The following is a 13129-nucleotide window of genomic DNA, read 5'->3' as shown; positions in this document are numbered from 1 at the left end:
GTAGCAGCTGTATCCAAAAATTGTAGTGATGCCTAACCTTTATGTCTACCATACTGTTGTTGTCATAAGCAGGATTTTTTTGGTATCTAGACATTTGTGACAACAGTGATTTCTGCATCAAGTCCTATAATAATGAGCAAACAAATAAGTACTAACAATGCATATCAATTTAAAAAACATGTGATATGGGCTATGACTAGAGATGGTCCGAACTCCTGGATTTTCGGGTCCGTTGGGTTCAACAGAAGAGTTACAAAAAGTTTGGGGTACAAGAACACTACCTGGACCCAAATCACTACACCATTCACTTGAATGAGGGGCCGAACATCCATTGTTTGCACACTGTCATGTGCATGACAGCGCGGCAAGCACCACTACTGATCAATGGTAAAATCATCACCATCGGTCAGACAGCCACGGCTACCACACTGTCAAAAGACAGCATGAGCATGCAACTGTGATCGGAGGTATAAAGTTCACCTCCAGTCTCTGGGGTTGACTGACGGGACTACTCAGGTGTCAGCTTCAGCAAGGCTGGTTATCAAAATTAGAGTGGTCACTCACTACTATGATTTTTAAAAAAATTTAAATAACTGGTGAGGGGTCCCCAAGATCTGCAAGGAAGAATGGCAGAGGATCCTCTGACCCAGGTGTGAAATACTTGTTGCATCATTCCCAGGAAGACTCATGGCTGTACTAGATCAAAAGAGTGCTTCTACTCAATACTGAGCAAAGGGTCTGAATACTTATGACCATGTGATATTTCAATTTTTCTTTTTTTAATAAATTTGCAAAAATTGCTGAATTTCTGCTTTTTTTCCTTCAAGATGGGTGCAGAGTGTACATTAATGAGAAAAATTAACTTTTTTGAATTTACCAAATGGCTGCAATGAAACAAAAAGTGAAAAATTGAAAGGGGTCTGAATTCTTTCCGTACCCACTGTATATCACCAACAACTAGGACTGATGAGACATTTTGCGACTCCATTTCCTATAAGAGAAAGGAAGAATCTTATAACTGTAATGTTGTAAAATATATGTGTAAAAGAGCTCCATTCCTATCATCAGAACTTAGTGACCAGTACTTATCTTTAGACAATGTAACTTTTGTATTCTCATTGGGACATAATTTTTATACATGCACACATTTTTTCAAAATACACAGAGCTTGAAAATACATAAATTAACCTAAAATGTATACTTTTTCCATAATACAGTAGAAACCATAAGTAGAAAGTTGCTATAGTGGCCCATGATTGCTTCTTGTAGATCTGGGTAGATGAAGAATTCTAATTGAAGCTCTGGTGTAGCTACTTAATGGCTGAGTAGGTATGAGTGGATGTGAACCTGTTAATCTCTCAGCTAATCCTCTATTCAAACAAATTATTCAAGTGATGTCTAAAGGAAGGAAGCCATGCAGCCAATCGAAGACCCCTCTAAAATGTGATAATTGTTGTTTTATTTACTCACACAACCTACTGTAGCCCTGACATCTTGGACCTCAGACTTCTGTCTTCCAACTCTCCTGCTCATAAGTTATCAGAGATTCGGAATCTTTCTGTTCATGATCCAAGTTCTCAGCTGCCTCTGTCCACAGCTAGCACTCTTAGGCTGGTGTCACACTCAGCGTAAGACAATACGGTCCGTATATTACGGCCGTAATACGCTGAAAAGTCCACAAAATAGTGGTCCGTAGCTCCTCCGTAGGCAGGGTGTTTCAGCGTTTTTTGCGCATGGCATCCTCCGTATGTAATCCATATGGCATCCGTACTGCGTGTTTTTCTCGCAGGCTTGCAAAACCGACATACGGCTATACAAGGGATCCATGTGTAAAAAAAAACCAAACAAACATATATACTGTCTATATATATATATATATATATATATATATATATATATATATGTCAGTAGACACATATATGTATATATATTATTACTTATAGCTTTAAAGCCGGTAATTCAATTGCCGGCTTTTGCTATCTCCTTCCTAAACCCGACATGATATGAGACATGGTTTACATACAGTAAACCATCTCATATCACCTTTTTTTTGCATATTCCACACTACTAATGTTAGTAGTGTGTATATGCAAAATTTGGCCGTTCTAGCTATTAAATTAAAGGGTTAAATGGTGGAAAAAATTGGCGTGGGCTCCCACACAATTTTCTCCGCCAGAGTAGTAAAGCCAGTGACTGAGGGCAGATATTAATAGCCTGGAGAGGGTCCATGGTTATTGCCCCCCCCCCCACCCCTGGCTAAAAACATCTGCCCCCAGCCACCCCAGAAAAGGCACATCTGTAAGATGCGCTTATTCTGGCACTTGGCCACTCTCTTCCCATTCCCGTGTAGCGGTGGGATATGGGGTAATGAAGGGTTAATGTCACCTTGCTATTGTAAGGTGACATTAAGCCAAATTAATAATGGAGAGGCGTCAATTATGACACCTATCCATTATTAATCCAATAGTAGTAAAGGGTTAAAAAATACACAAACACATTATTAAAAAGTATTTTAATGAAAAAATCACAAAGGTTTTTATATTCTGGCTTGGAGGAGGACTTAGGCAGATCTGTGGAGAGTTGGTAGCAGACAGTGAAGGAGAGAGGAGTGAGAGCAAGAGAGCTGGGGCTGTGCAGCCACATGGTGCTGCAGCTCCAGGATAGAGTGAAGAAGCAGGAGCATTGCATTGATAACAAGTGCCAGAGGAGAGAAGCACAGGAGGATTAAGGAGCTGTAAGGGAGCTGTGACTGGGCTCCTTCCAAGTTGAAGCGCAGGCTCCCATTTCCCGAGGCTGTGTGGAACTGCATGTCTCACAGCAGAACCAGAGGATAGAAGACTTCAGGTCATCTGTGTCCGCACTCACATCCAAAGGTACAGCAACATACAGAGCCCGGGATCGTGATAGAGACCCTGTAAAAAAGCTTGCGTTGCCTACCTTGCGGGTACTGTCCTAGGACAGGGAAAGAGAGGACCTTGAAGGGAGCCATAGGCAGCAAGGGACTCACCTCAAAGCAAAAGAAGGAAGGCTTTCTAACCTCACCTGAGAAAGAGATCCACCATTGCTTCCCGGCTGGCTGGACCTCACCAACAACTGTTACCGGAACCCTGGATAGTGGCCTTGAATTACCATTAAACAGGTAAAGAGACTGCAACCCTGTGTCCTTTGATTATTTCTGGCACCACACTATCTCTGCCAAATACTCCGGGAGCTCTGGGGACCCAGTTTCACCTGTTTGAAGCCATACCATCCTTGCTGCAGTGCCATCACTCTCCAGAGGACCCCTTTAAGCAGCTTTGGTCACCTCTGACCGAATACCACAGGTGGCCTCACGAACATTCTCATTTCTAATAACCCATTTAAAGACATTCCCTTTAATTTGGACTCCCAGGGCCACGGACCAGGTCGCTGTCACTGTGACTTCCCCTTTAATGACCACCATACCTAGTACTAAGTACCCCTTTCCCTGGCGGGCGCTCCAATAGTGCAGATAGAAGCAAAACACTCTAAAGCATGGGTACACAACTTTTTAGGTCCAACTCCAAGCCATTTCTCAAGCTTTGTGAATCCAGCAAACAACTGTGAGAGCCATTTTCCACAAATGGAATGGAACAGTGATGAACCTTCCCAGGAGTGGCTGGCCGACCAAAATTACTCCAAGAGCTCAGTAACGACGGATCATCCAAGAGGTAAAAAAAAACACACAAGAGCATCCAAATAACTGAAGGCATCACTTGCCTCAGTGAAGGTCAGTGCTCATGAATCAACCATAATAAAGACTGGGAAAAAATGGCCTGCATGGCAGAGTTCCAAGATGAAAACTACTGCTGATCAATAATATAAAGGCTCTTTTCAGTTTTGCCAGAAAAAATGTTGAGAGAATTGTGGACAGAAGAGACAAAAGTTAAAGTTTTTGGAAGGTGTATGTCCCAATAGATCTGGCATAAAAGTAACACAGCATTTCAGACAAGGAACATCATACCAACAGTAAAATATGATGGTAGTAGTGTGATGGTCTTGTGCTGTTTTGCTGCTTCAGGACCTAGAATACTTGCTGTGGTAAATGAAACCATGAATTCTGCTGTCTTCCAAAAAATCCTGATGGAAAATGTCTAGGGCAATGATCCAAAACACACCAGAAAGTTAATCTCTGAATGGCTTAAGAAAAATAAAATTAACCTTTGGAGTGGCCTAGCAAATTCCTGACAATAATACGACTGAGATGCTGTGGCATGACCTTAAAAATGCAGGTAATGCTCGGAAACCCTCCAATGTGGCTGAATTACAACAATTCTGCAAAGATTTGTGGGCCAAAATTCCTCCAGAGCGTTGTTAAAGCCAGTTATCACAATCGCTTGATAGCAGTTGTTGTTGCAGGGTGGCCCAACCAGTTATTAGGTTTAGGGGCAATCACTTTTACACACAGGGCCCTGTAGGTTTGGATTTATTTTAAAATTAATAATAAAGATCTTCATTTAAAAACTGCATTTTGTGTTTACTTGTGTTTTCTTTGTCTATATTTAAATTTGTTTGGTGATTTGAAAAATTTAAGTGTGACAAACATGCAAAAGAATAGGAAATAAGGAAGGGGGCAAACTAGTGTTGAGCGATACCTTCCGATATCGGAAAGTATCGTTAGGTATCGGATTGGATCGGCCGATATTCAAAAAATATCGGATATCGCCGATATCGATACCCGATCCCAATGCAAGTCAATGGGACCAAAATATCGGAATTAAAATAAACCCTTTCTTTCCTTGTAGGTTCATTCTACATGAAGGAAAACAACTAAGAATAATGCAGGATGTATTTGGGGAGGTGGCGGAGACATTAAAGTCATAGAGGTTTAGCCCAGTCAAATAGAATAGCATTATTTTTTTTTTTCATAAGACGTTCGGAGTGACAAAGATATTGACTATGTATATTTTTTTTTATTTTGTCCGATATTGATGTTTCACTATTCCACGCCCTTCCCCTTCTTTTTTTTTACTTTTCCCACACTTTCATCTTCATCATCATCAGCATCTTTGACATCAACTTCTTCTTCACCTTATTCATCTTCTTCTTCATCTTCTACCTATTATTTTTTTGGATTACATTCTTCATATTAATTTTATTCAACTATTATTATTCTTCCTATTCTACATATTCATTTTATTCAACTGTTATTATTCTTCCTATTCTACTTCTTCATCACATTCTCATTTGTGACAGGCATTCCCGTAGTTGTTATCTATAAAAGTTGGAAGATTACACCTTCCATTCTGCCAGTCACAATAGTTACATTTGTCCGCGTTCAGTTTGGCCTGCAGCATCAGGCTTTATCCGGGGCACCACGAGGAGGAACGGACTCACCCCCATACACTGCTTAGTCTTCTCCTGCATATAATTTAGATAATATCTTTTGCTCTGATATTTAGTGTTATGCTTAATGTTCTTCTGCTCTTTGTTCTGCAGCCTCTTGTTCTTCTGCTTCTCGGTCTTCCATGTCGTCGTCTCCAGGGTCGTCGTCTCCAGTGTCGTCGTCTCCGCCGTCGTCGTCTCCGCCGTCGTCGTCGTCGTCGTCATCGGGGTGGTCTTCCGGGTCGTCGACTTTAGAGTCTTCAACTTGGAAATGTAGCAGAAGGTACAAGAAGGCTGAGAAAATGCCAAGAACCAGCGGATGGAACTGGAACTCGGATAGCTACCCGAAGGTTCAAGAGCCTATGGAACTACCGAGGACCAGCTGACGTTACTGGAACCCGGTTACTAAGCAGGAGGTACCCGTGCTAAAAAGCACTACCAAGGACCGCCTGACGTTGGCGGAACTCGGATACCCAGAAGGAGGCACCTAAGCCAAAGGCTCTGCCCGGAACCAGCTGACGTTACTCGAACCAGGATGGGGAGCAGAAGGTGCAAGAGCAAAAGACACTGCCGAGAACCAGCTGACGGTACTGGAACCCGGATGGGTAGCCGAAGGTCCAAGAGCCAATGGAACTACCGAGGACCAGCTGACGTTACTGGAACCCGGTTACTAAGCAGGAGGTACCCGTGCCTGAAAGCACTACCAAGGACCACCTGACGTTGGTGGAACTTGGATACCCAGAAGGAGGAACCTAAGCCAAAGGCTCTGCCTGGAACCAGCTGACGGTACTGGAACCAGAATGGGGAGCAGAAGGTACAAGAGCAAAAGACACTGCCGAGAACCAGCTGATGGCGCTGGAACCAGGTGGTGGACCCGAAGGCCCACAGGAGAGGAGAGAACAGCTAGGCCGCGAGGCAGCCGCAGTTACCGAACCCCAACAGTCCTACAGGGGGAGCTTGGCCTACTGGCACTACAGAACCAGCCTTGACTACCAGTTCACGCAGCCCACATTGGAAGCTCCTAAACTGGAGGCACCCTGGAGTTGGCTAACCCAACCGCAACACGACGGGGCAAGCATAGGCGTCTCAGTGAGCTTGACACAACCCGGAAACAGCTGACGGTGCTGAAACCAGGCTTGGCACGAGGGAGTACCTGTGACAAAAACACTGCCGAGAACCAGCAGGCGGTGCTGGAACCCGGATGCGTTGCCCCAGTGTGCAAGAGCCAATGGCACGACCGAGGACCAGCTGACGGTGCTGGAACCCGGTTACTAAGCTGTAGGTGCCCGCGCTTAAAAGCACTACCAAGGACCGCCTGGCGTTGGCGGAACTCGGATACCCAGGAGGAGGCACCTAAGCCAAAGGCTTGGCCCGGAACCAGCTGACGGTGCTGGAACCAGGTGGTGGACCCGAAGGCCCACAGGAGAGGAGAGAACAGCTAGGCCGCGAGGCAGCCGCAGTTACCGAACCCCAACAGTCCTACAGGGGGAGCTTGGCCTACTGGCACTACAGAACCAGCCTTGACTACCAGTTCACGCAGCCCACATAGGAAGCTCCTAAACTGGAGGCACCCTGGAGTTGGCTAACCCGACCGCAAAACGACGGGGCAAGCATAGGCGTCTCAGTGAGCTTGACACAACCCGGAAACAGCTGACGGTGCTGAAACCAGGCTTGGCACGAGGGAGTACCTGTGACAAAAACACTGCCGAGAAACAGCTGGCGGTGCTGGAACCCGGATGCGTTGCCTATTAAAGATTGTCTTCCTACAGCCCCAACTAGCGGTGTTGGAGCAAAGGGTAAGCAGGGGGAGCAGAGTGTAGGCCGAAGCCTGCACTGGAGTCAGCTTTGTGTCTGCGTTGCGTTTGCAGGACACTTTGCCGGCTACACAGTGGGGGAACAGCTGGCGTTGCTGAACCCCACTGACAGAATGGCGGGTGTTTTTCTCTGTGCAGCTAGCACTTCCGGGCAAAAACTAGCGGTGTTAGAGCCCAGGGGCAGTAGGAAGAGGAGAGGAGCATAGTGTACGCCGAAGCCTAGTTGAACCAATTTCAAAGGTAACCTTTAACCCCCCCTCAGGTGTTACAAAGTACAAGAGCCACACCTTGTGCAGCATTAATGCTGCACAAGTCAAAGGTTGCTCTATTAATTTGTCTACTTGCACATGCTGAATGCAACACGTACACAATTTAGCCGATTCTACAGTCAAACTGTAGTTGAGGCGTGACTTGTATTTTTAAGGAGACGCAGCACAGGTGTCCCAAATAACTCCTTGGTGCTTGGCGCAGCTTCCTGAGCGTTGTTATTTGCTGTACAGGAGTCTGCGCTCTTGTGTTATCCCTTGGCAATGCCCTGTTAGCGCTGCCCGTCTTATGACCTCATTTCATGTTGGCCGGTGCGGTTAACGATGGCCATAAATCCCAGACCCACAGTGCCTTTTCATAAAGTCACACTGCGGTGCTGGGATTCGTGGCCTTGATCAGTAAATATTTTTGCCGCCCACACACGTCCTTACACCTGCTTCAGACTGGCCGGCCTCTGCTGATCCCTTTTCGCATGCCGCGGCCATGAGGCCGCACAGTCTGAAGAAGGCGGAAGGAGATGAGTGACGACAGGCGAACATATGCACTGCTCGTGCCCATAAACCACACCCTCGCTGACAAAATAAATAAGATAACGAGGGGCGTTGTTTCTAGCAAGGCGGACGCACAGGCGCAGCCAGCTAACCAATGATGTCAAAAGACGGGTAGCGCTACCAAGTGGGGTGCTGCGTATCATTAGAAAGGAAAGTCACACCTCAGGGACAGTGGAATGGTCTCAATGAGACACATTTTTTATGTGTTGAGTTCCACGTGGGCAAGGAGAAAAAGTCAGCCACCTTGTACAAATGCAGCAGTACTGCTGAACAAGATGGCTGTTATACATAGAAACACCTGGGGGTGGGGGGCAGGCTCCCTTCAATTTCAGTTCATGTGCCTGCGTGGCGTTTGCAGGTCACGTTGCCGTCTACACAGCAGGGGAACAGCTGGCGGTGCTGAACCCCACTAACACATTGGCTGGTGTTTTTGTCTGTGCAGCTAGCACTTCCAGGCTACAACTGGAGGTGTTATGAGCCCAGGGTCAGCAGGAGGAGGAGCGGAGCAGAGTGTAGGCCGAAGCCTGCACTGGTGGCAGCTTTTGGTCAGTTGTGCCAGCATGGCTTGTGCTGGACACGATGCCGGCTACACAGCAGGGGAACAACTGGCGTTGCTGAACCCCACAAACACATTGGCTGGTGTTTTTATCTGTGCGGCTAGCACTTCCAGGCTCCAACTGGCGGTGTTATGAGCCCAGGGTCAGCAGAAGGAGGAGAGGAGCAGAGTGTAGGCCGAAGCCTAGTAGAACCAATTTCAAAGGAAACCTTTAACCCACCTCAGGTGTTGCAAGGTACAAGAGCCACACCTTGTGCAGCATTAATGCTGCACAAGTAAAAGGTTGCTCTATTAATTTTGCGCCTTGCACACGCTGAATAAAACACGTACACTATTTAGCCCATTATACTGTCAAACAGTAGTGGAGGCGTGACTTGTCTTTTTAAGGAGACGCAGCACAGGTGTCAAAATTTACACCTAGGTGCTGGGCGCAGATTCCTGAGCGTTGTTATTTGCTGTACAGGAGTCTGTGCTCTTGTTATCCCTTGGCCATGCGCTGTGAGCGATGCCTGTCTTCTCACCTCATTTCATGTTGGCCGGTGCGGTTAGCGATGGCCATGAAACCCAGACCCGCAGTGTCTTTTCTTTAAGTCACACTACGGGGCTGGGATTCGTGACCTTGCACAGTAAATTTTGTCGCCTGTCACTCATGTCCTTACACCTGCATCAGACTGGGCTGCCTCATCTGATCCCTTCTCGCATGCCGCGGCCATGAGGCCGCACTGTCTGAAGAAGGCGGAAGGAGATGAGTAAAGACAGGCGAAGATATCCACTGCTCGTGCCCATAAATCACACCCTCGCAGTCAAAATAAGTAAGACAACGAGGGGCGTGGTTTCAGGCAGGGCGGACGCACAGCCACAGCCAGCCAACCAATGATGTCAGAAGACGGGCAGTGCTACCAAGGGGGGTGCTGCGTGTCATTAAAAAGGAAAGTCACACCTCAGGGACATTGTAATGGTCTGTAATGAGACACATTTTGTACGTGCTTAATTAAACGTGGGCAAGGAGAAAAAATCAGCCACCTTGTACAAATGCAGCAGTACTGCTGTACAAGGTGGCTGTTATACATAGAAACACCTTGGGGTGGGTGGCAGGGTCCCTTTAATTTCAGTTCATGTGCCTGCGTGGCGTTTGCAGGTCACGTTGCCGGCTACACAGCAGGGGAACAGCTGGCGTTGCTGAACCCCACTAACACATTGGCGGGTGTTTTTCTCTGTGCAGCTAGCACTTCCGGGCCCAAAACTAGCGGTGTTAGAGCCCAGGGTCAGCAGGAGGAGGAGAGGAGCAGAGTGTAGGCCGAAGCCTGCACTAGTGACAGCTTTAGGTCTGTTGTGCCAGCGTGGCTTGTGCTGGACACGATGCCGGCTACACAGCAGGGGAACAGCTGGCGGTGCTGAACCCCACTAACACATTGGCTGGTGTTTTTCTCTGAGCAGCTAGCACTTCCGGGCAAAAACTAGCGGTGTTAGAGCCCAGGGTCAGCAGGAGGAGCAGAGTGTAGGCCGAAGCCTAGTTGAACCAATTTCAAAGGAAACCTTTAACCCCCCCCTCAGGTGTTGCAAGGTACAAGAGCCACACCTTATGCAGCATTAATGCTGCACAAGTAAAAGGTTGCTCTATTAATTTTGCGCCTTGCACACGCTGAATAAAACACGTACACTATTTAGCCCATTATACTGTCAAACAGTAGTGGAGGCGTGACTTGTCTTTTTAAGGAGACGCAGCACAGGTGTCCAAAATAACACCTTGGTGCATGGGCGCAGCTTCCAGAGCATTGTTATTTGCTGTACAGGAGTCTGCGCTCTTGTTATCCCTTGGCCATGCGCTGTGAGCGCTGCCTGTCTTCTGAACTCATTTCATGTTGGCCGGTGCGGTTAGCGATGGCCATGAAACACAGACCCGCAGTGTCTTTTAATAAAGTCACACTGCAGAGCTGGGATTCATGGCCTTGCGCAGTAAATATGTTCGCCGCTCACTCATGTCCTTACACCTGCTTCAGACTGGGCGGCCTCAGCTGATCCCTTCTCGCATGCCGCGGCCATGAGGCCGCACAGTCTGAAGAAGGGGGAAGGAGATGAGTGAACACAGGCAAACATATGCACTGCACATGCCCATTAATCACACCCTCGCTGTCCAAAAAAAGTAAGACACCAAGGGGCGTTGTTTCGAGCAGGGCAGACGCACAGGCGCAGCCAGCCAACCAATGATGTCAAAAGACGGGCAGCGCTACCAAGGGTGGTTCTGCGTATCATTATAAAGGAAAGTCACACCTCAGGGACAGTGGAATGGTCTCAATGAGACACATTTAGTACGTGTTTAATTAAACGTGGGCAAGGAGACAAAGTCAGCCACCTTGTACAAATGCAGCAGTACTGCTGTACAAGGTGGCTGTTATACATAGAAACACCTGGGGGTGGGGTGCAGGCTCCTTTCAATTTCAGTTCATGTGCCTGCGTGGCGTTTGCAGGTCACGTTGCCGGCTACACAGCAGGGGAATAGCTGGCGGTGCTGAACCCCACTAACACATTGGCTGGTGTTCTTCTCTGTGCAGCCAGCATGTCCGGGCAAAAACTGGCGGTGTTTGAGCCCAGGGTCAGCAGGAGGAGGAGAGTAGTAGAGTGTAGGCCGAAGCCTGCACTGGTGGCAGCTTTTGGTATGTTGTGCCAGCGTGGGTTGTGCTGGACACGATGCCCGCTACACAGCAGGGGAACAGCTGGCGGTGCTGAACCCCACTAACACATTGGCTGGTGTTCTTCTCTGTGCAGCTAGCATGTCCGGGCAAAAACTGGCGGTGTTTGAGCCCAGGGTCAGCAGGAGGAGGAGAGGAGTAGAGTGTAGGCCGAAGCCTGCACTGGTGGCAGCTTTTGGTATGTTGTGCCAGCGTGGGTTGTGCTGGACACGATGCCCGCTACACAGCAGGGGAACAGCTGGCGGTGCTGAACCCCACTAACACATTGGCTGGTGTTCTTCTCTGTGCAGCTAGCATGTCCGGGCAAAAACTGGCGGTGTTTGAGCCCAGGGTCAGCAGGAGGAGGAGAGGAGTAGAGTGTAGGCTGAAGCCTGCACTGGTGGCAGCTTTAGGTCTGTTGTGCCAGCGTGGCTTGTGCTGGACACGATGCCGGTTACACAGCAGGGGAACAGCTGGCGGTGCTGAACCCCACTAACACATTGGCTGGTGTTTTTCTCTGTGCAGCCAGCACTTCCGGGCCCAAAACTAGCGGTGTTAGAGCCCAGGGTCAGCAGGAGGAGGAGAGGAGCAGAGTGTAGGCCGAAGCCTAGTTGAACCAATTTCAAAAGTTACCTTTAACCCCCCCTCAGGTGTTGCAAGGTACAAGAGCCACACCTTCTGCAGCATTAATGCTGCACAAGGAAAAGGTTGCTCTATTAATTTAGCTCCTTGCACACGCTGAATAAAACACGTACACTATTTAGCCCATTATACTGTCAAACAGTAGTGGAGGCGTGACTTGTCTTTTTAAGGAGACGCAGCACAGGTGTCAAAATTTACACCTAGGTGCTGGGCGCAGATTCCTGAGCGTTGTTATTTGGTGTACAGGAGTCTGCGCTATTGTGATCCCTTGGCCATGCGCTGTGAGCGCTGCCTGTCTTCTCACCTCATTTCATGTTGGCCGGTGCGGTTAGCAATGGCCATGAATCACAGACCCGCAGTGTTTTTTCAAATAATCACACTGCGTGGCTGGGATTCGTGGCCTTGTGCTGTAAATATGTTTGCCGCTCACACATGTCCTTACACCTGCTTCAGACTGGGCGGCCTCAGCTGATCCCTTATCGCCTACCACGGGCATGAGGCCGCACAGTCTGAAGAAGGCGGAAGGAGATGAGTTAAGACAGGCGAACATATGCACTGCACATGCCCATCAATCACACCCTTGCAGCCAAAATATATGAGACAACGAGGGGGGTTGTGTCGAGCAGGGCGGACGCACAGGCACAGGCAGCCAACCAATGATGTCAGAAGACGGGCAGCGCTACCAAGGGGGGTGCTGCGTGTCATTAAAAAGGAAAGTCAGACCTCAGGGACATTGTAATGGTCTGTAATGAGACACATTTTGTACGTATTAAATTCAACGTGGTCAAGGAGAAAAAATCAGCCACCTTGTACAAATGCAGCAGTACTGCTGTACTAGGTGGCTGTTATACATAGAAACACCTGGGGGGGGTGGGGCCAGGTTCCCTTTTATTTCAGTTCAGGTGCCTGCATGGCGTTTGCAGGACACGTTGCCAGCTACACAGCAGAGGAACAGCTGGCGGTGCTGAACCCCACTGACACATTGACTGGTGTTTTTCTCTGTGCAGCTAGCACGTCCGGGCAAAAACTGGCGGTGTTAGAGCCCAGGGTCAGCATGTGGAGGAGGAGAGGAGCAAAGTGTAGGCCGAAGCCTGCACTGGTGGCAGCTTTTGGTCTGTTGTGCCAGCGTGGCTTGTGCTGGACACGATGCCGGCTACACAGCAGGGGAACAGCTGGCGGTGCTGAACCCAACTAACACATTGGCGGGTGTTTTTCTCTGTGCAGCTAGCACTTCCAGGCTACAACTGGCGGTGTTATAGCCCAGGGTCAGCAGGAGGAGGAGAGGAG

This window comes from Ranitomeya imitator, chromosome 3 (genome assembly GCF_032444005.1).
Source record: "Ranitomeya imitator isolate aRanImi1 chromosome 3, aRanImi1.pri, whole genome shotgun sequence".
Taxonomy (NCBI): Eukaryota; Metazoa; Chordata; class Amphibia; order Anura; family Dendrobatidae; genus Ranitomeya; species Ranitomeya imitator.
This window is presented reverse-complemented; position numbering follows the sequence as displayed.